Source organism: Siphateles boraxobius, unplaced genomic scaffold (assembly GCF_051911475.1).
Source record: "Siphateles boraxobius isolate OS27281-9 unplaced genomic scaffold, OSU_SipBor_1 35, whole genome shotgun sequence".
NCBI classification, from domain to species: Eukaryota; Metazoa; Chordata; class Actinopteri; order Cypriniformes; family Leuciscidae; genus Siphateles; species Siphateles boraxobius.
The window spans coordinates 14,202,360-14,226,967 of record NW_027508975.1 but is presented as its reverse complement, the minus strand read 5'-3'; the positions used below and the strand labels follow the sequence as shown (position 1 = coordinate 14,226,967).

The window sequence follows — 24,608 nt, the reverse complement described above, 5'->3', positions numbered from 1 at the left end:
TAGAATAGTTCAATATAAAATATTCAGATTTTATAAACTAATTTATGAAGTAAAGCAATAACACGAGATTCAGCAACACTTTATTTAAAGTTTAATTGTAAAGTTAAAAATTGTAAAAGATGTATTTAATATCAATCAGTTGGGGCAGTTCATCTAAAAGTTTATGAGTGTGTTTTGTTTACTATATTTAGCTATCAAAAAATTTACCATATAAAAGAAAAAGAAAACAAGGTGAAGTACTTTTCATTTCTAAAATGTGGTTTTTTTTATTATACAAAGCCCTTTTAGTCGATTTTTCGAGAATAACTACATATAAATAACTATATCGTGAAATATATTGTTACCGTGAAATAAAATTAGTCATACTGTGAAACAGAATTTTGGTCATACCGCCCACCCCTAGACTAGAAAATAGTTAACTCCAGATCAGCTACATAAATTCATCAACTAACCAACTTGGTTTGAAAATAAAAGGCAGAACAGTTTCTGACCTTTCAGAGCGTGTCTGCGTGAAGTAATCGAAGCTGCTAACACACAAGCTGTTGTAGCTTCGCCCTCTTCTTGAAAGGGAGCAGCAGCTCATTTGCATTTAAATGGACACACACAAAACTACACGTTTTTTTTCACCCTCAAAAAGGGACAATTTGAACATGCTATAAAAATTACATGTGGGGTATTTTGAGCTAAAACACATACACACTCTGAGGACATCAGAGACTTAAATATAAGTTAAGAGACTTAACTTATTATACAGTTGTTGTCAGATTTCACTGGTGATTTAAAGGGCACCTATTATGCAAAATTCACTTTTACATGGTGTTTGAACATAAATGTGTGTTGGCAGTGTGTGAGCAAAACCACGCTAGAATGATAAAAATCCACGCAGTGGTTTTTTTTACAATCTCCATAAATCATAAGCACTGTCGCAGAACGAGCTGTTCTAAGATTCGGCTCAATGTGATGTAGAATTGAGCAAGCCCCACCGACGGTTTGATTGACACTGTGGTTTTGGCATAGACCCCGCCCTCGGTGATCTGTACACCAGCCTCCATTGTCTCAACGACAGCTGGTGTTCTGACGATTTGGGCTGCCTTGTCGAAAATGTCTCCTAAGAAACATAAGTGTTCTGTTGTGGGATGTAATAATGTACATAGTAGTTTTCACTTCCTTCCGACATCAGAGCCACTGAAAACGCAGTGGATGGATTTTATTTACGGAGAAAAGGCGCCACTTAAACTTACAAAATACGTTAGTTTGCGCGAATCATTTTCTGACTGACTGTTTTGTGAACGAGGGTCAATTCAAAGCAGGTCTTGCTTCAAAGTTAATCCTCAAGTGTGGATTGTTGCCTACTGTTCGCGATCCAACGTCACCTCCTGTAGAAGTAAGTGTACTTTATGATTTTAGAGCAAATAGTCATTTCAGTCGATGTCAGCCAATTCAACAACAAATGCGTCTAAAGTTGTTGTCGTCGTCGTAGGATGTCTGTGTATATAATTCAAACCTTGTTTGTATAGTGTGTAACCACACGTTTATAAATATATATTTTTTAAAGATATTGTATTAAAAACTGTGCATGTTTTCTGTAAAGACAAGACATAAAAATTGCTATGTTTATACAAAGGCCAGCACATCGACACGAAGCTGTAGAACGAGGGATATTAGCGTGCAGACAGAAACATCACATAAATGTATTTCGTCTGTACGTAGCAAACGTTATCACAGTATTTTTGTTTGTAGTTTCAAAAAATTGCGCCAGCGTTATCACAGTTTGTGTGTGTCTGTGTGTGTGTTGCACATCCATATTTGCAAAGGGGGCGCGATTACAACTCTATAAGTACATAAGTTACCAAATAACCATTCCGAGACGTCCTGGTCCATTCTCATTTGTGTTTCTTCTGCCGGACTCTCTTCATCATCTGGGTCTGATTCCGGTTCAAACATGTACGGCTGAATGCCATACAAAACAGCGGATCTGTCATTCTCAACCATTCTGCTTCTACCGACTGTTTATTGCCATAGGTATGCAAGTTACGCCCTCATCCAAAGGCAAGGCGGGGATATGCAGCTCATTTACATTTAAGGTGGTACACACCAAAACAGCTCTTTTTAAAACAGGCCCCAAAAATGACATTTTCAAATGGTTATAATAAATTAACTGTGGGGTATTTTGTGCTGAAACTTCACAAATACATTCTGGGGACACCCGAGACCAATATAACATCTTGTAAAAAGGGGCATAATAGGTGCCCTTTAATCGTGGTGAACAGCTTTGGAGAATTTAATGTTTCCCCATTCAATGAAAAAGGAGCTCTACTTGCATGACTGAAAGAGCCTGATTTGAGGAACCCTGCCCTAAAATGTGGTCATTTATTAGGGATGTGCAAGACTAGTCGACTAAACGGTACAGCTGCTACTAGTCGACACTGGAAACAATAGTCGATTACATGGAAAAAAATACACAAGATTTTATTTTCAATTTCAGAAAAAAAAAGCGAATAGTAGCCTAAAGAACTTCTCAGGTTACGACTGTAACCCTAGTTCCCTGAGAAGGGAATGAGACGCTGCGTCGATGACACTTTGGGAACGCCCCTGTGTGATTGCGTCTGAAGCACTTGTGCCAACTAGTCCAATGGCAAGAGTGAGCGTCACATAGCGGGTTACGTCATGACCAGGAAAGGATAAAAGCACACCCGGTCTGTCTGACCGGCGTTAGCTTCAATTTAGCCGAAGCAAGTCGCTCACAGGAATGCAGGGAGTGTGGCGAAGTGACGCAGCGTCTCGTTCCCTTCTCAGGGAACTAGGGTTACGGTCGTAACCTGAGACCTTCCCTTTCGAGGGAACTTGTGCTGCGTCGATGACTCTTTGGGAATGAGAATGCCCGAACGCCATACGAACCAGAGCCTGTCTGTGTGAATACTAAGAGCACAACTAAGACAAGGGCACCTGTGAATCTGTAGTGCTCAGGTCAAAGTTGTAAAACCTTACGAATGTGAGTGGAGAGGACCAGCCTTCCGCATACCACATCCTGCAGGGATACATGCTTATATAATTAGCGTATGGATAGTGTCATGGTGACTCATTCATAGGGCTGTCGCGATAACCGCAATATTGCAGTACCGCGCTACTGACAGGCCAACCGCAGAGGAATGCAAGTAACCGCAGCAACCGCGAACCGCGTTTTCTTTTTTCATAAGGCCACCCTTCGTAGTTCGTACCATGTGTATTGAATGTTAAATAAGTTAATAATGATAACAAGACTGTTTATCATGGTGATTTGTACAGAGGATTCGTGGATTTGGACTTAAGCTTAAACAGACAGTGAATGTGTTCGACTGAGCGCGTGCGATTACCTGCGTCTGTCTTTGAAGTCAAGTCATGTATATTCGTGAAAAGGTTGCCGTTTCCAAGGAAAGCGAAATATTTGTCGTAGGCTATCATCCTTTTAACGTGTAAGGGTATTTACCATGAATGGCATCAGCGCTGGTCAGCATTACACAGCGCGAGGAAGCTGTGGGGGGAAAGCAGCGAGTCACGCATTGAATCAATGCCATTGTCTCTTAAGTGAAGCATTGCTTCAGCTTTGACCAAAAGTGAAGCATTGCTGGCCAGCTGAGCCTTGAAAATTCGAGCTCAAAGTTAAAAAATAATTAACACCTTGTTTCATTACATCTATCACTTAAGGAATCAGCTTTTTTGAACGTTTTTGTTGAATGAACGGTTTAATTACTCACTCAAAGACAGTCCGTTGGCAAAACAACTGCGCGCTGAGTGACAGTCTTTCAATGCGCAGAGACGCTGTTTAGATTCAGTTACATTGTTTTTGTGTATGCTGACCACATCATAACACGTATTTATATAGCAACAAATAAATATAAATAAATAAATGGCGGTAAAACCGCATATCGCGCTACTGAGCCACTCAAAATTACCGCAAGGGAAATTCCTTCACCGCGACAGCCCTACTCATTCATTCCAACATGCAAAAACCTTTTAACCCCTGACTGACGCCCGGTAACTCACAAGTATCGTGCCAGAGGGTCTGGGTCCAAATTGCCCATTGACACCTTTATCGCATGAGAGTGTTTACACAAACATCAATAAACCAGAATGCGTGAGCTTCAAACGAATTCCTATCGCCCCCAACACTCCTCTTCCCGGCGAGAAAGAATTCCGGGGTGAAGATGCAACAACGCATACACACACCCAAACTTTCTTTTAGTGAAACCTAAAATATGTGTAATTCTGAAAAGTATACGATATATTCATGTATGCCTTTGTGTTTCTGCTTTTGTACCAAGCCTAGTTATGATTCTCTAGATGTGTTAGGTAAACTCTAAATGCCTATATTCATGCATATGAATGTAACTTCGTATTCCTGTTCTTCTTACATATCTTTCTTGATACCGTTTTAATCCTCTCGGTTTGCCTAAGCTAAATATATATATGAGGTTACGTTAAAAAGTATTTTACTATGTTTTAGGATCTTGGAAGTGAAATGACCAAACTGATTACGGCCTCATAAACCATGCAAATTAGGCTGTTAGAAGAAACAAAGAAATCTTCTCCCGCGAAAGATTGCTGAATGTCATTGGTCAGGTCACTCCGAAAGAGGAGTGGACTGTCTTCCTTAAAGGATTTTGACGCTGGAGCATCTGTGCTTTTTGTCTTGTCTTCTTGGTTCTCTCTTTTTTACTTTTGTTTTACTTTTCGTTTTGCGTTTATCTCAGTCTTTTATTTTCACTCTTGCTTGCTTTTCGTGTTTGGTATAAGTCTGGTGCTACAAGGGAAATTAACTCTTCCTTATAGCTTTCAAGAAAACATACTTCCAGTACCGTAATTCCTCAAATAAAGACCGGGGCCTTTATTTACCAGAACTGCAGAAGGTAACAGGCTTTCTTTTGAAGCAGGCTTTTGTTAGAGGCAGGCCTTTATTTCTAATTCCATCTTTTTGATAAATAATAGGATTTGGCCGATGGACAATGCAATCATCTATTGCGATGGCTGACAGACATCACTATGTTGAGATGGCATCGCGATCTGGCTAAACCGACCGTCTGCTAGCGGCCTTGCGTCACCAAGGTCAGATAAATCCCATCACATAGAGGCTCTTTCACCTAGATATCATCTTATAGAGACTGTGTCTGTTCCCCGAATTTGGAAATACAAAAAACTTCCAAACCTATCTATTTAATCTAAGGTTAAAAATGTATTTGATGGTCAACAAATAAAAAACAGATATAATACAGATGAGCAAACGATAAAGCTTGGGTTGCTGAAAATTCGATCCCTTACTTCAAAAGCACTTATTGTTAATGATATAATTTCAGATTATAACCTAGAGGTGCTGTGTTCGACAGAAACCTGGCTAAAACTAAACGATTACTTTACTTTAAATGAGTCCACCCCGCAAGATTAATGTTATAAACATGAACCTCGTCCGAAAGGCAAAGGAGGAGGTGTTGCTGTAATTTAGGGATGGGACTGTCTGAAAATTTCATATCACGATTATAGTGACCAAAATTATCGTGATTATCAATATTATCACGGTTTTGTTAAAACAAGATGAAAGTGTTAAAAAAGAACTGATGCTCACACTGAAAACATTTCAACAAGTTTTATATTTGAGAATCGACAAACAACAAATAAAACAAGCAGCTCTATGCACTTTTTAAAGCAAGATTCTATTCTGTGGCATTTCCTTCCTTATAGTGACCGTCGTCAATAGCAACATATTATAACACAGCGCACATCCATGCATCACAACGGACTCGCGCTCTCATTTCATTCAAATACAACTTGTCATCTTGCGTCTCTGTTTTTGATTGTATTGAAAATTAAATCAGGGTTGATTTATTGTGTACAGAATTTGATAATATTGTTGTGATCATCTTGTCTGGACGAGTTTTGTAAGCTGTACAAAATGGATTTAACAGCCAAGAATAGGCTAGAGACATTCATCTCTATTCAATTTGTCTCTTTAATTATGTGGTAAAAAAAAAATCGGTGTTATAAGTGTACAATGAATATACATTATTACCTCTTAAATGTCACTCTTAATAGTCTTGTTTGAACTTGTTTGTTCGTCTTTGGCTCAAAGCCACTTGCTGCAAACTTTTCTTCGCGGAAGCTTCAAGTTTATTTCAAGTGAGTGAGATAAAATATTTTAACTCAAAAAAACATTTTGTGCCCAATTATTTCCCAGACGTAGTTTTAGTATTGAGATCAAAGTTAACTTGCCTTGCGTTCGCTACAACAGTGGATGATGGTCACACAGGACGATTAGGCAGATTTGAAGTGTTTACCAGCAACTTTTTTGTGCATGTTCTACAGACAGAGTGACCATCCTCGATTAAGTTTCCCTCAGGATTTTTGTAAATGCCAAAATATGACCACACCTCAGATTTGGTCCTCTTAAAAGGCTGAAAAATCTCCCGAACACGGTCACTGCCTTCAGCCATTCCTTCTCGAATAAAAAAAAAAACCCAACATTGCGCGCTGCACGCCTGCGTCAAACTGTTGCTGGCTGGACAGGATTTATAGTGAGTTATTAAAATCGCGATAATCAAACACGGTTTTAATGATAATTGAATTTTAAACGATATTACTAACCGTCAGTACATTTTATTGTGGTTTATAGTGAAACCGGTAATCGTCCCATCCCTACTGTAATTTATAGTAATATTTTCAAAACCACAAAGAAATCTAGTTTTAAATATACTTCTTTTGAAGTGTTGGTGCTTAATGTAAAAATATATAGTGTAAACGATAAATCACGTTTGAGAATTCTGCTGGCTACTGTATATAGGCCACCAGGGCACCATAAAGACTTTGATCAAAGAATTTGCTGACTTTCTATCAGAATTAGTATTGGCTGCAGATAAAGTACAAATTGTTGGTGATTTTAATATACATGTAGATAATGAAAAAGATGCATTGGGATTGGCATTGGCATTTAAAGACATTGTAAACTCAATTGGATTTAGACAACACGTGTCAGGACCTACTCATTGTCGTAATCATACTCTAGATCTAATATTATCACATGGAATCAATGTGGATGCTGTTGAAATACTGCAGCAGAGCGACGACATCTCAGATCATTATCTAGTCTCATGTAAATTACATTTAGCCGAGGCTGCAAAGCCGACTCCGTGTTATAAATATGTTAGACCTATCACTTCTGCCACGAAAGATTGCTTTATCAATAATCTTCCTGATCAGTTTCATCATCTCAGCATCCCAGATAGCTTAGAAGAACTCGATATTGCAACAGAAACTTTTAACTCTCTCTTTTCCAGCACTTTAGACGAAGTTGCTCCACTGCGCTTAAAGGTATTGTAGGTAGAAATCCCCAAAAATACTTTTTTCCAAATTTGTTTAAACTGTCTTTATATATCAATGCATAATTAAAATGTAAGTACTCTAGAAAAGAAATTATAAAAATCGAGTTTCTGTAGTTCTCTCAGGACTGTAATAAACACAGCTCATTATTCTATTCGGGACGAAAGAAATGATTGGCTGGGGCGACTGTCACTCTCCCTCGCTACCATGGATACCACCTCTGCTGATGATACAGGAGCAGCCCAAATGCGCGCACCCATTTGAAGAGGCACGGAAGCTAGTAATAACAATTATGGCAGAGAACGAACAGTCAAAATTCTCAGTAACGTTACCTGCATAGGCTATAGCGGGAGCCAAGTCAAACAAGTAAAAAAAAGGGAGACAGTATTTGAAAAGGCTATGAACAAAAAGTCTTTGGATAAATAAATAAATCATACGAGAGTCAATATCGGCGTGGCTTTCCAGCGGTGGCGACAACTGAGTGATCTCAAGGGGCTGAAAAGTGACTCCATGATGGCTTTATTTCTGCTGGACAGATAATCTTGCTGTTTTCATTTTGATGGCATTTATTTTTTCATGAAGCATGTATCACTAGCACACGTAGCTACCTAATATAGCTACCTAACGTTACGTAGCATAACAAACGGTACTGGCTTAGCTATGACAGTGTAACTTTGGTGTCGACTGGTATAACGTTACTGTTAGTGAGCCAGGGTTGAGACGATAAATAAGCTATAGGCCTATCTACAGTTGAAAGCTGTTTTGTTTAATTTCGCCAAATCTAACTTTAGGTTAAAAAGTTTAGGGGATCTATTTTTATACCTAGCTTTACCCTCTGCCTAAACTTTGTTCCTATTTTCAACGTGAACTCTACCTGCTCCGTTTTTTCACGTTTGGTTTGTTGTTATATGCTCTACATATGTTTACCTATGTCTTTATGTTGTATCTTTATGTGCTATACAATATATGTTGTGTGTGTGTGTTATATTATCTTGGGTCTGCAATGCAGTTGTGAGAAGGTGTTTGAGACGTGTATGTTACTCAGTTTATCTGTAAACAATCTTATGTTATGAATCTTACAAATTCACCTTCATCACAGTGTAACTGATAGTAACGGCAAACGTGTATCAATGAAGCTATTTATAGCTTTGCCTTATATTGAGTTTGATTCCGTTACGAGCTAGTAAAATATTTTAAACTTTGCGAGCTTGATAGTGAGTACTAACAGCCATGTTAATTGTTTATATTCATACTGCTAAAGTTATTTATTTTATTACTTGTGATTCTGACATGATGTCACTACATCTGGTAAAGCTGGTAGAGAGTCGCAGCCGACTCTTCCAGCTGAGCGAACGGCCGGGATCGCGCGTTTATTTGTTTTTGGGGCGTGGCTTTGGAAGGAGCCGAGAAGGGAGGGGGTGGGAGTTAATGGAATAATGAGCTATGTTTATTGCAGTCCTGAGAGGACTACAGACACTCAATTTTTATAAGTTCTTTTCCAGAGTATTTACATTTTAATTATGCATTGATATATAAAGACAGTTTAAAGAAATTTGGACGAAAAGTATTTTTTTGGATTTCTACCTACAATACCTTTAAAGAAGATTAAAGAAAATAGTCCAACGCCGTGGTACAACGAGCACACTCGGGCACTTAAGAGAACAGCCAGAAAAATGGAGCGCAACTGGAAGAAAACAAAACTAGAGGTATTTCGGATTAGATGGAAGGAGTGCTCGATTGCTTACAGAGAGGCTTTAAAAGCTACTAGATCTGCTTATTTTTCAACCCTATTAGAAGAAAATAAACATAATCCTAGCTATTTATTTGAAAAAGTGGCTAAACTAACGAAAAAGAAAGCTTCAAGCCCAGAAGTTTCCAAGAAACACAGCAGTAATGACTTTATGAACTTCTTCACTTATAAGATCGATAATATCAGGGACAAAATTATAACTATGCAACCGTCTACTACAGTATCGCATCAGGGAGTGCATTGTAGTCTCCCTGAGGAAAAATGTTATTCATTTGTTGCTATAGGAGAAGAAGAATTTTGCAAAATCGTTAACTCATCTAAATCGACAACTTGTATGTTAGACCCCATACCGACTAAACTATTGAAAGAGATGCTTCCGGAGGTCATAGATCCTCTTCTCAATATCATTAATTCGTCTTTGTCTCTAGGATACGTACCAAAACCCTTTAAGCTGGCTATGATTAAACCGCTTGCTAAAAAAACGCAACTTGATCCTACGGAATTAGTCAATTACAGGCCGATCTCGAATTTGCCTTTTCTGTCAAAGATATTAGAAAAGGCAGTATCATCACAACTGTGTTCCTTTCTTGAAGGAAATGCTATCTGCGAGGATTTTCAGTCCGGATTTAGACCGTACCATAGTACTGAGACAGCTCTCAATAAAGTCACAAATGATTTGCTCTTATCATCCGATCGTAGTTGTATCTCTCTATTAGTGTTACTTGATCTTAGTGCTGCATTTGACACCATTGACCACAACATTCTATTAAATAGACTAGAAACCTATGTTGGCATTAGTGGAATTGCACTAGCATGGTTTAAATCATACTTATCTGACCGTTATCAGTTTGTAGCAGTAAATGAAGAGATATCTTATCGGTCAAAAGTTCAGTATGGCGTACCACAAGGCTCAGTACTAGGACCGCTGCTGTTCACTCTGTACATGCTACCGTTAGGAGATATTATTAGGAAACATGGAATTAGTTGTCAGTGTTATGCTGATGATACTCAGCTCTATATTTCCTCAAAACCTAACGAAACTTACCAATTCACAAAATTAACGGAATGCATAGCTGATATAAAAAATTGGATGACTAGCAATTTCCTTCTACTAAATTCTGAAAAAACAGAGATTCTAATTATTGGACAAAAAACTTCCACACGTAATAACCTAGAATACTGTTTAACACTTGATGGCTGCTCTGTCAAGTCTTCGTCGTCAGTTAGGAACCTGGGTGTGCTCTTTGATACCAATCTCTCATTTGAAAGTCACGTGTCTAGTATCTGTAAAAGCGCATTTTCCATCTTAAAAATATATCTAAATTACGTCATATGCTCTCATTGACAAATGCAGAACAATTAGTTCATGCGTTCATGACCTCAAGGCTAGACTATTGTAATGCTCTACTGGGTGGTTGCCCTGCACGTTTAATAAACAAACTACAGCTGGTCCAAAACGCAGCTGCTAGAGTTCTTACCAGAACCAGGAAGTATGCCCATATTAGCCCGGTTCTGTCAACACTGCATTGGCTCCATATTAAACAATGTATACATTTTAAAATATTGCTGATTACTTACAAAGCACTAAATGGTTTAGCTCCGCAGTACTTGAGCGAGCTCTTAACCCATTATAGTCCTTCACGTCTATTGCGATCTCAAAATTCTGGCCAGTTGATAATACCTAGAATTTCAAAATCAACTGCTGGCGGTAGATCCTTTTCCTACTTGGCACCAAAACTTTGGAACAATCTTCCTAACACTGTCCGGGAAGCAGACACAGTCTGTCAGTTAAAATCTAGACTAAAAACACATCTCTTTGACAACACATTATAGATTGCTATAGTTCAATGTTAGGCTGCATAGTTTAGATCAGCCGGAACCGGGAACACTTCCCATAAATCCTGATGTACTTTGTACATCATAAGAAGGATGGTGTCTACGCTAATATTAGTCTCTATGTTTATCCCGAGGTTTACCGCAGTCCGCCGGATCCAGGCCATATCCAGATCTGATGAAGGACCATCACATGGACACGACGACAACGCATCCCTGAAGTGCCAGCCTCATCAACACTGTGAAGGCCTCATGGACACCTCAACAAACTCATCTCCATACCGGCGTGATGACTCCGACCCTAACCAGAATGAACTGGATAAATATTGTGAAAGTTCTGATCCAATCTGACTTCTGACCTATTATGCCGCCTAAATCATAATCATACACTGTTCGTTTGTTGGCCAAAGGAGGACTGGCCCCCCGACTGAGCCTAGGTTCTCCCAAGGTTTTTTTCTCCATTCTGTCACCTGATGGAGTTTTGGTTCCTTGCCACTGTCGCCTTTTTTTTTTTCGCCTTCATTCGCCATTGGCTTTTGGCTTGCTTAGTTGGGGACATTTAACATTTAATTTTTAATTTAACAATACTATTACAACTATACTTTCCTGTTATCTCTGTGAAGCTGCTTTGAAACAATTTGTATTGTAAAAGAACTATATAAATAAAGTAGGGATGCACCGATATGAACATTTTGGCCGATACCGATAATTCTTTACATTTGAAAGCCGATAACCGATATATTGGCCGATAAATCTAAATTAAAATTTTTATATACTTTGATAGCCTGTATACATAAACAAAAGGCTCACTATTAAAAGCCTTGTCTCAAACACTTTTAACATAAATCAAACATATACAATACAGTATAGCCTAGTTTGAACCAGTGTAAGATTCCTTAACTTTTAAAATTAATTTTACACTCCTATGGGCAACTTTCTTTATTAAAAAAATGGTAACACTTTATAATAAGGTTTAATTTTGTTAGCATTAGTTAGCATGAACCAACAATTTTATAAGACATTTTTAAGAAAGTTGTACCTGTTAACATTAGTCAATGCACTGTGAACTAACATGAACACACACATTTTATTAACTACTATAACAAAGGCTATTGCTCTCTGTTAGTTAATGCATTAACAAATGAGACCTTATTGTAAAGTGTTATCAAAAAATCTATTGCCTAACAAAAAATAAAATACCTAAATAATGCAAACAAGTCATTGGATAACATTGGGCTGCATATAAAGAAACAAAATGGATCAATAAAATGGAATCGCCTCTGCACGGACAATAAGGAAATTATTTTTTATCAAACCATATCATTGATGAAAATAATACGAGAACAAAATAATGGTAGTTATTAATTATAACACAATGTTTTTGAAAAAAATAGACATTTTTAATATTACAGTGATATTAAACATCTTTAATAGCTTAGTTGTTTCAAATGACATTGCTGTGTGAGCTGCGCGCGCTGAAGTTGAAGAGAACGAACGTTAAACCGAATCGCTTTGCTAGAAGGTTAATCAACTCAACGGTTGCTGAAGAATGCAAACCCAAAGAATTTACAAATTTATTACAATAGTGAATACAATTATAATTATATGACAGTCCCAATCATAGCTTTTAATGTTTTGCATTGTTGTTTAATCTGATGCTGAAGAGAACGAGCACCGGGAAACTGAAGAACTTTTCTAGCAGGTTGTTTAAATCCACGAAACGCATCATATGTGAGATTAATCAGATATTTATTTTACATCAACTTTATATTACGACTTATCTGCAAAAAATGACGTGAATGCCTAATCGAACTTGTGCTGGTCATAATGTTGTAGTAGGCTAATCCCTGTTCTGGACGCGCTATTCCCACAACAACGCGCTGAAACGGCAACTAAACCCAGAGAATTCACAACGTTTTATTACAATAGTGTTCTCATTATAATGGCATGTATATGACAGTCCCAATTATAGTTATAAATGTGCATTGCTGTTTGAGCTGCGCGCACGCTAAATAGGCTATAAAGATGATCACCGGTAGCCTACAATGAAGCGCAACTGCATCGTTCATTAACTCAACCAAACGCATCCTATATTAGATTAATCAGATATATATACACAAAATAAACATATTACAACTTACAATGGCACAGAATGCTGCGAATGCTCAAGAGAACTCGACTGTGCTTGTCATGAAGGCTTAACTCCATAGATGCGCTCTTTCCACCACAGCGCGCTCGTCGCGCTGAAACACTGGCGAACAAGAATTCACAACATTCTTTTACAGGCGTGTTTTTATTATAATGTTATGAAGCCTATGTGACAGATTTGTGCTGCACACGTTGCATGGAACTGTATCTTCCTTTTCGAAGTGAATCCAATCATTCAGAACCATCATGGCGAACAGCGGCATCTCTCAACTGAAGTAAATAAACTATTATCTATCGGCTTTGATATATCGGCCAAATTTTCTTATCGGATCGATAACGATAACATCAAAAAAGACCATTTATCGGCCGATATCGATATGTGGTCGATATATCGTGCATCCCTAAAATAAAGTAGGGGTGCGCCGATCCGATACTCAGTATCGGTATTGCTCCGATGCCATCAATATTTGCCGGATCGGGTATCGCCAGACGAGACCATCCAAATCCGATCCGATATTGTATAGCCTACGTATGTTATTGTTATACAACACAAAAGGCACGAAAACATTATAAAGCACTATAATGTTTTCGTGTACTGTATTCCAAGATTTCTGAAGCCATTACATATAGTTTAATGTGAGGTACAGATTTAAATCGTTAAATTAATCTTCACCTAAGTGCTTCCCTCCGCTGCGGCTGTCAGTCATTCTCAGCACTCAAACAGCGCGTCGCGCTCGGGTAAAACAGTCAACACGATGAAACTCTCTCCAAGATGAGTCAATGCTCCTATTATTATACTGTAGATATGTAGATAAAGGTCTATGGTTTGCATAAAAGGACTTTAACGTTCTGGAGTTTCACATGTTACTTTCAACCGGGTGTCTGTTAGATCACAACACAACTCCTCAGTGATCACAACACTGGAGTAGAGAGCGATATAATTGCTCTTCACACGCACATTAACTGAAATTTAAAACTGTTAAAAGGCTCAAACTAATGAATAAATAAAGAAATATATGTATATCTTACTTTTGTGCTTTGAACTTTTCAATGCGAGGCGCTGCGCACCGTGACTCCATGTTGCTTCGAGCGCATCATTCTGCGCACGGGATGCGCATAAGGTTTCGTTTCACTCTGAATTGGAGCCTTTCATATTACAATACTTTTGCGCAATGGCAGTTTATTGATAGCCTTAGTTGTTCTGTCCAATCTATGTATCATATGTTGCTGCTTCATTAAAAAGTTGCGCTTAAAATTTTAAAATAAATGTATTTTAATTAAATAGTATATATTTTCTCTGTATTGTTTTACAAAGTAAGGAAAATAATGTTTAAGTCAAGCTTTGATGCCTTTAACAAAAGAATAATCCCAGTCTCTTCCCCACAGTGAGGCATACAGATACAGTTTATTAGGTAATTTGGCACTGTTTTTTTAATTATTATTTTAGTATTGGATCGGATCGGTATCGGCCAATACTGAGTCCCAGGTATCGGAATCGGTATCGGAGGCAAAAAAAGCGGATCGTGCCACCCCTAAAATAAAGGTGACTTGAGTATATGAAAGCCACTTAATAGATTACCTATCAACACTAAATTTTCCCCGGCCTCAATTTAAGACCGGCATTTATTTGTCTGTGTTGACCCCGCCCCCGACCACTATCAAACAGATCAGGCGGGGTGCAGTTAATTCTGTGTAAAGGATATTCTAAAAATTGATATAGCCCATCTGTATATGTATTCATAATAGATTACTGGGCTGCACAATTAATCGAATTTCTAATTGCGATTACGATTACAGATGCCACGATTACGTAATCGTTCAAAGCCGCGATTACAAATGAAAATCCACTCTGCATGTGTGTTAGAGCATAATTATGTTATGAGAGGCGAATCATGACTACTTCAGAAAACCCAGCACAATATGACATACCGGCAGTGACGTAAGTGTACGCTGAAATAAAAAGTCTTTCACCTCAGAAAAAATGACTTTACTGTCCTGTCAGCCGTTATACTGTGCTTGTAGCGCACACTCTTCAATAGCACGCGCAAATGCGGCAGCGCGCGCTGTGTATCGCTTCACTGTATAAAGTGCAAAAGAAACTACGAGCATGCAATGTCGTTACAATGTAAATTAGTAAGTCACGAAATAAAAGTAAAATACCAATAAATCACGTTTTAGCTAAGAAGGATTTGCATGCAGGTATGATTTTCATTCTATTCACCAGGAGATGTTTCATTAACAGTTCTTGTTAGTATTGTGTATTTACCATGGTAACTGTCATTTCCATAACCCAAAAATGCCACTTTATTTTCACTTTGTGTTATTTTTTATATTATTAAATGACTGTGGTGGCTCAAATCAACATTGTATTATTTGACTGCTATTTAATTGCTTTAGCATAGTCCTAATGTTTTTCGAGTCTTTACTATGAGTCATACAATTTATGTGTATGTTAAGTAAAGGGGGACAGTACTTGTGTGTGTTAACAATATTTCTGTAAACATGTATTATAATATGCCTATATATATTCAATGTAAATTGTGATAATCGTAAATAATAATCGCAATTACAATTTCAAGGGAATAATCGGCAATTATGATTTTCGTTAGAGCTGGGTATTGTTAGGAATTTCACAATTCGATTCGATTTCGATTCTTGAGGCTTCGATTCGATTCAATATTGATTTATTAGCTTCGATATCGATTCAATAATTAGTAAATACACAAGTAATAAGTACCTGAGTTTATTTTTAAATAATGTGTACAGTATTACCAATGTTTAAGAACAAATTGACCCCAGCATGTTTCCTGTCATGGTTTATTTAGCAGAACAAACTGTACAAGATTGTTCATGTGTTGAATACAAACCACAACTGTAACAAACAGGTTCTTTATTAACACACCTCTAAAGTGCATGTAACTGTAATAGAAAGAATATTTCTTTCTTCCTATACATTGAAGTTATAAAAGAAATGTAAATAGAAACACAAAATGTGCATTCTCATATAAAAAAAGCGCTTTGTGAGGCACACGCGGTTTGGAGCTCGCGAGCTCTAGATTTCGGGAGATTTGAACTAATTTGCGTACATCAGGGAGCCGCTATCAATATTCGGGAGACTCCCAGAGACTTATTGTTGTTCTTATTATCATTTAGGGGGGCTTAGGAACATTTTGGGGTAGCTTCAGCCCCCCTAAAATACCCTAACGACGTCCCTGTTTGGTGGTGCAGGCTTGAACGGAGTGCAGCTACTGTCCGTCATCTTGCTGTTTTGGTAAAGCGCGTCTTGTACAACGCTGAACACTCTCACTAGACTGTTGCCCACAGCGCCGCCACTGGCCGGTGGCTGAATCGATTCATAGGATTTGATGAATCGATATTTAATTGAGAAACAAATAATTGCAATGCATTGATGAATCAATATTTTTACCCATCCCTAATAATCGTGCAGCTCTAATTGATTATAATTTGTTGTGGTTAATTATCTATATATAGATACAGATACATGGACTATATATTCCCTTTTTGGGTGATTTAAAATTGTAGGTAATAACTCATAACCCGTATGATCAGTTATTGATTATGAATTATTAATTATTGATTATACATTCCCTCACCTGAGCTGAGACCCTACAAAGTCTTCTAAGCCGCCAAACTCCTGTCCTGGTCTACAAGCACCACGGAGTAAACATGCACCAAAGGTCCCCTCAGGAGGAATCCTTTGGTCCTGAACAGTGTTGGGAGTAACGCGTTACAAAAGTAATGCATTACAGTAACGTATTACTTTTTGCTGTAATGCAGTAGTGTATGGCATTACTAATCAATTTTCAGTAATATTACTGGTATATACTTACTTGGTACATGTTCAGTAACGCTTGCGTTACAACACATTTTTAGCCTAAAATGTAATTGTTCATGTTATGTTTAGCCTATATGTTAATTTCTATGGACTAAAATCACTGATGATGAGGGTTGGTCCTCCAATTGCACTTTATACTTCCCGAGAAAGCATAAGCTATGTTCATCAGGCGCACTTTGTGCATGACAGTTTTGTGTTATGAGCCTCTTGAATTCAAAAATAATGGCAACAATAAGAAAAGAACAAATGTGCATCTTGTCATGGCATTAGTTACATACAGTTCTGTTGTGTCAAATATGAATAGACCCAAGCTATTCCCAGATATTGCCAGATAATCACTTTACCTCTACCATACTTTTAACAAACTTCATTTGCATCTTCATTGATTCTGTCTGTCATCCTTTCTTGCATTGTCTTGCCAATTTGCAAATTTGCACTTTGCCAATTATATGTTATATTAGGGCTGGGCGATATGGAGCAAAAAATATATCTCGATATATTTTGCTATATCTCGATATACGATATATATCTCGATATCTTTACAGGAAAAATAACCCAACAAAAACTAATGCAAAAACAAATATGCCAAATACCACAGTCTTTTTTTTTTATTGGAGTGCAAAGAGGTAGGCAGTTCATGTAGTCCAAAGTGCTTCTGCGACATTTAAAAAAAAAAAATCCCTGTATACAAAAATAATAATTGTATACAAATTAATTGCTGTATACAAAAATAATTGCCACCTGTCCCTTTTTACCGGGATTGTCATACTTTTTAATAACATGTGCCAGGAAATGTATCGTTTTCGAAAGGCTGTGTGAATGTTCAAACCATGGTTCAAACCGTGTAGCGTGCGCACGGCAGATAGGGAGAGAGCACCGTGTAGCGCGTGCACGCCAGAGAGGGACAGAGAGCGAGAGACCTTGCGTGTGTTTGCTAGTGTGCGTGTGTGCCTCAAGAAGTGCATGTAAGACAGCATTTAAGACGATCTTTTTAGACGAGTTCTGTAGCCTCCGGGCTAGTTGCGGGCGCCGCCATGTTGAATGAGACAACACGCGAGGGGAGGGGGAACAAAAGCAAGGAGGCGGGGCGAGCACAGCGCAGAGAAGAAAAAGCGGCGAAATCAGAATTAAATATAAACAGTATATCGATATATACGATATGTCAAAATCCATATCGTGTTTAAAAAATATCTCGATATATTTTAAATATCGAGATATCGCCCACCCCTATGTTATATTGTTAGTAGCCTGGATAGCCTACAGTCATATGCTACATCATATCGTCTTCTACTGGATGTAAAATGCTCTGTAGTACATTTAGTCATTTTAGGATATTAAGTTCTACTTCTGTAGTTATTTTGGTGAAAATAACTCAAAAGTAACACAGGAGTGTAACGCATTACAATTCCGAAACAGTAATATTGTAACAGTAACACGTAATCTGTTAGGGGTCGACCGATTATCGGCGCCGATATTGAGCATTTTTATGGTTATCGGTATCGGCCATTTTCAAAACCGATTTGCCGATAAAATAATTTAATTTTGAAATGCGCTATATTTGGCTCTGACGCAGCCACCTCTGTTGGAACTCACCACTCTGTAGACTACACCAATGCAATGTCCCGCACATCTGATTTGTTGGGAGTCACGAGTCCGGCCAATCAAATCAATGCGGAAAGCTGAAGGCACTGAAAGTTTAGCACTCACACCGACAGCACTCGCTGACTGGAACTGCTGCACTTATCACGCATCAGTTGTCTTGTCTCTCAAAGTTAAGGCAGCAGCAGACTTTGCTGAAGTAGCAATACATTACTCCACTGAAGTTGCAAAACACCTATATAATATAGGTCAATATAATAGGTCCTGTAATGTCCGCGATGCAGAAAACACGGACCGAATCGCGGAATCCAGTTATAAAAACGGAATTTACTGTATAAAGCAAAATGTCACGGAATTTGTCAACTTCTTGATGAATTAATAAAAAGCAGGTCAGTACAAATCAAATCGAATTTCAAACCGCAAAAAGACTATTTAAATATGAATCCTGCATGTCTCTAAATGAATGGTGCAGACGCGTGATTTCATTTACCACACACACACACACACACACACACACACACACACACTGGAGCACGCATGACGCTTGCGCTGTTTTCAGCCTCAGCCGCATCATTATGAGGACATGATTGCATAAACATCATCTCCAGAGCCGCTTAGTCACTTCATGAGCTTTTTAAAGCTTCAACTGAGAAAAGTTATCGTGACGTCATATCATAAACGCACAGAAACTCAAAGATCTCCACGGCAAACCGTCAAAATAAAAGTTCGTTTTTTCATAGGGCCCTAAACATTTAATTTTTGTTAAACTGTAAATAAATTTAATAAGTTTGATGATTTAAATGAATAAGAAATGCTTTTTGATTACTAAAATTTAATTTAACCATTAGAGTCTTTAAGTTTTACAGAATGCTGCTGGGTGCTCACTGCACATTTTTTTTTTTAGTTATTATTAATAATAATAATAATAATAATGTTATTATTAACAGTTCTCAGATTTAAAGATATGTTTAAAATAATTTAAAGAAAGTTTGTCAAAACTCTTTGTTATTCTAAATTTTGACATTAACTTACATTTTTACACCAGACATAGGCAATATATCAGTTTTAAAATATCGGTCATCTGTCTACTTGATCTGTAATAATCGGTATCGGCATCGGCCCTAAAAATCAAATATCGGTCGACCCCTATAATCTATAATGTATTACAGTTTGGAAGTAACTTCCACAAGTTGGCGGGGGTTGGCAGAAATAGTGACGGACAACAATAAATAAGACAGACAGTATTTACACAGTGCGCTTGCTTAGGCACAGAAACTAATTCTGGTCAGACCGGATGTGCTTTTATCCTTTCCTGGTCGTGACGTCACCTGTCTGTGACGCTCACTCTCGCCATTGGACTAGTTGACACAAGTGCTTCAGACGCAATCACGCAGGGGCGTTCCCAAAGCGTCATCGACACAGCACGAGTTCCCTCAAAATGGAACTCTCAAGCTTACTGAAGACAAATAAACAGTGATAAAGAAAGACCAAAGAAAACCAACTACAATAGAACAAAGACACAAATGAAATAGACCTACCTGAAAAACCTCAAGCAATAGAAAAATCCTACAACATAAAATGTATAATTAAATGTATAAAAAATGTATGCATGGTATTTACTGTGTAAATTAAATACAGCCTACATTTATTCTTATTAAAATTACAAAAGTGATTCAGTCAAGAGCAGTGAGAGATTTTCTCTATTTTTGTTGTTTAATCAACATTAATAATGACACCAGGTTAATTTGGATGCTACCACTTTAAGACCGACTACACGGATCCATTATACTCGTGCGTTGTTCTTTCTCAACTGCTTACGTTTACTTAAGACATGACTTCACTTTGACACACAGGTAGCCTCTTGCATTTAACCGTTCAAGCCCAATTAGGCACAAAAAGCACTGAGTTCAGTTTTCACACGCTCTATGAGCAACGGCTTTATGTCGCATGTCTCACGCAGAGAGCACGCACATACTGAAATTAGTTGTCTTTCGCAGCTTACTGCTACTGCGCAGCACAGCAACATCACATTACGTGGTAGAGACGGTAGTCAAAAATCTTTACAGGTTGACAATTTTTTACCGGTTAATCGTGTCTACCGTGTATCGCCCACCCCTATTTCCTGAATGATATTTTCCATGACATGTTCGTTGAAACTGTTTAAGGAATGTTAGGAGAAATCAAGATTCACTTCCAATTAAGCACAACATTTCATAACTGTTTTTTTTCTGGATGGGCAGATGACCATTAATTCACATTAAGCTCCCAATGGAATTCTATCATTTGACATGATGAATAAAGTTCCAGACGGCTGGAGAGTGTTTTTGATTGATTTGCGTGATGTTAGGCCTATTTGTTTGAGTGAAATTGGATGTACCCACAGTTCAATACATCTGTGTGTGCTGCGCTCATGTGCACCTGCAAGAATACTTGCATCACTGAACTCAGAGAGATTTCGCACACAACTGAACAGCAGACAAACCACCTGGACCACCAAACCCACTTCAGCTTTGAGTCAGAAACTAAACCTGAGAAAAACAGTGAAAACCTTTATAATCATAGTCATTTTAAGAGTCTTGTGCCTAAGCAAATATGTTCTTGTGCACAAGAATGCATGCATGCAATGACAATATGTTTCTAGTCTGTCCAATTTAAGCTAATAAACGCATGGAATTTAAAAATATATATATTATATAACATTTATGTTCCAGAGTAACATCTGGAACATAAATTAGTAGGTGTGGGAATCTCTAGGCACCTCACGATTCGATTACGATTCAGAGGGCTGCGATGCGATGCTAAAACGATTATCGATGCATCCTTTTTTGTGACTACTTGGTACTTTTAAAGCAACGTATAAATACTGACCCATAAAGAATTTACTTCCAACACTTCCTATATAAATGTCATTAAAAAAACAAATGAAAGTGATTTGGCGGGTCAAATGTAGGTTACATTTGCCAGCATGTCCCAACATTGCAAAGAACCAACAGGAAAATAAATGTGTGCCTGTACTAGCAGCATACGTGTAGTGAATGAATACGAACATATTCTGAATCTCTAACATTAAATAATATACTTCTAACCAACATCCTCCTGTTATGTGCAATGAGCAATATAATCCTTCAAACGAAAAAACATGTTGCTGTAGCAAAATCACAAAACAGCTTTCGTTCAAAAATATAGAATTATGTACCAGCAGCTCTCATACAAAAATAATGCCTGTGGACACATATTCTGAATAATAAGAAACATAAAGCCACTCTTATACACAACTAAATAATAAAGATTTATGACTTTAAATTTTTGCTTTGTACCACAATCAAAAACAGCTTATAAGTAAATGAACATCTGCAGAGAGCACAGTCAAATTGTAACTTCTTGTGACTGGCATTGCACTGATACACACTGTGACTGTGGAGGGCAGAACAGTAAACCTACGTAAGGTACGTATAACAGACCGGTTTACAGCATATTGATGTGAAATCTAAACAATACAGAAAACAGCTTTCATAAAAAAAAAAACCAAATAAGTCGCATTGAAATTGCCAATTATACGTTAGCTTTTAACAAAGAGGGTGCCGTTTTAATTTCGTGCTCAGCCATCATGCGTATCTGTTATGCCACAGACTGTCCGGGCACTGAACATCCGCACTTCAGAGTTCCGCCTTTTGCGTTACGTCAATGTTACGTTATTAGAAAAAAGACAACAAAAAAACATTTAGAAAATCGATTTTTGACATTTGCAAATCGATTCAGAATTGTCCACATCGCTATGCATCTAAGAATCGATTTTTCCCCCACCCCTATAAATTATCCTAAATCACCTGCGCTGCGGCTAAGTGCAAGTTGGCATGCACCCTGGCACACTGTGTGTGGCCAACAACTGTTTATCAAACAGAAAATTGCATGACCCATATCCGGTTTGGGGTTAAGTGCTGGCTGATGCTTGGCACATACTTCAAAGCTGGAGATAGGAGCATGTTTATTCATTTTCATTCAGCAGGGGCTGGTAACTATCAAAGTCCTAAACCTAGAGAGAATACACCACAATTTTCGGATATGATTAGGCTAAAGAGCTCTGTGACCCCTACCATTGACAAACACAACCTCTGGCGCTTAAGGAAGGAGCTCCATGTGATTTTTCTTTCATGTAAGATGTTAGTGCCTGGTCATAGTCATCCAGCTGGGCAGATGAAATCTAGCCTATATTTCCCTGTCATCCTACAACCTCGGGATCAATTTTTATAGACCACAGCTCAGGGCAAGTAAAATTCCCAAGGAATTGAACAAAAGAGGAGCTCCATATAGCTAAAACCGCACTGTAAAAAAAAGAGCAGTCACTGACATCTTAAGGAATCCTGTACGTCACTGAGAGTGCAGAAACAGCTCTTTCTGGCACACGGACTGAAGGTCATGTGGAAGTATTTATTTGAGGATCGGGACCCTCTTGGGGAAAGCTCTGCAGAATTCTTGGTCCTGAGAATTTGCTGGTCTTTCTCTTACCACATAAGAAGTCCAATGAAAAACAATGTGCAAAGCAGACACAAATACCACAAGCATAAATGTGATGCATTTCTGATCAAAACAGCTGACTGGCTCCACTAAAACATTTTCTTCTGCAGAAAATAGCTTTGCCTCCAGTCTTTAAGCAGACATTAGTTGAAACATGTGAGAGAGGGCAGAACGAATTAAAAACAACTCTACAAAGGCCATTTGTAATTGCAACACTAGCCTATAGCAAACAAAGTTGACAACAAATAGGCCTACCTAAAATGAAAATTTAACCAAAATGCAACCATAGCAGTCAGATGTGTAAGATAACTTAAAAAGTCATCTATGTGAATTGTCAGTCTGAATTATGAACCTGTTGGGTTGATGTCTAACTTTCTGCTATTAATCAAGACAGGTCTACGGAACACAAACACAATGGCAATGCATACCACTAAAATGTCATCACTCAATAATAGAAGAAATTACCTTGTTCAGCATCCCTCTAAAGCCAAAAGACTTATGTAACTGCCACAAAATCCTGACAAAAATATGAATCTGTGATGTGGGTGTCCTGGCTGAATTAGCCTACTCCGGTTTCTAACCAGATGCTGATAGTATGGAAGACATGTTTACTCTCCTATTGTCAATAATGCTAAAATTCCTAAGGGTTCTTATCGGGGGGTTAGACCAATTTTTTCAATCTTATTTAGTTCCATTTCACCCCCCAGAGAAGTAGCCTACTTCATAGCTTTCAATTTGGAGCTTTAACGACACAGATACGTGGACAGAAAAATGACAAGATGTCGCCCTAAACCGTTGAAACTGGCTTATAGACTGACACTACAAAATAATTCAACCTCATTGTAAAACGAAAATCGTGTATAGTCTTTGTTATTTTACTAAAATCCTGTAACATTTAGTTTATGCTGGTCCCCCCGGAGTCCCGGACATTTGTCTCGACATATCCCACAAAACAGCATGTTAAGCACATTAACACAGCTTTTTATGCAAATTTTTCTTTACAGCTACTATAATTCAGGAAAAATAACCGAAAACCACACTGATAACTCTGCCAACCATGATTTCCGACAGAAAGCCGGTATTTGGGCAACACCCTCCTCAGCCACACAATCCCCTTAAATGCTCATCATACGGCGCTCTGGTCGCTCATCAAGTCTATTTTCACCAGTCAGTTTTTAACATCTAATAAGCATTTATTAAGATAAATTGCGAAAGAGTGTGCCTTCATTCTACTTACCGAAAGGTTCCAGCAAATAATCTACAATGTCTGAGAGTGACTCAAGCCTCGCCATGCGATCGTAGTGATGTCCGATTCGCGAGCCAATCGTTCTGTTCGAAGTTCTATCTCGTGAATCAGACGAACCGATTCGCAAAACCAAAATGGTTTAACCAGATCAGTTTGCCGGAGTTCTTTAAAGCATTGATAACTTTTGATTCATCAAATGAATGGACAAATCAGTGTGACTAAAACTTGATAACCTAGTGTTAAAGAAAACATGTTTTGTAAATTTGGACGAAAACAGCTACTTAATGTGTGGCGTTTTATGCTTTCATTTGCTTGGA

The 24,608-nt window shown here is 38.0% G+C and overlaps 1 protein-coding gene across 1 annotated transcript in view; it reads right to left on the bottom strand.

The window, feature by feature from the left end:
• Positions 1 to 24,402, bottom strand: part of ptp4a3a (protein tyrosine phosphatase 4A3a) — a 70,045-nt gene extending 45,643 nt beyond the window's left edge. The window contains exon 1 of the mRNA XM_077196489.1: positions 24,283 to 24,402. The gene's annotated coding sequence lies outside the window, so the exon portion shown is untranslated. The remainder of the gene's footprint in view (positions 1 to 24,282) is intronic.
• Positions 24,403 to 24,608: the final 206 nt, after the last annotated feature.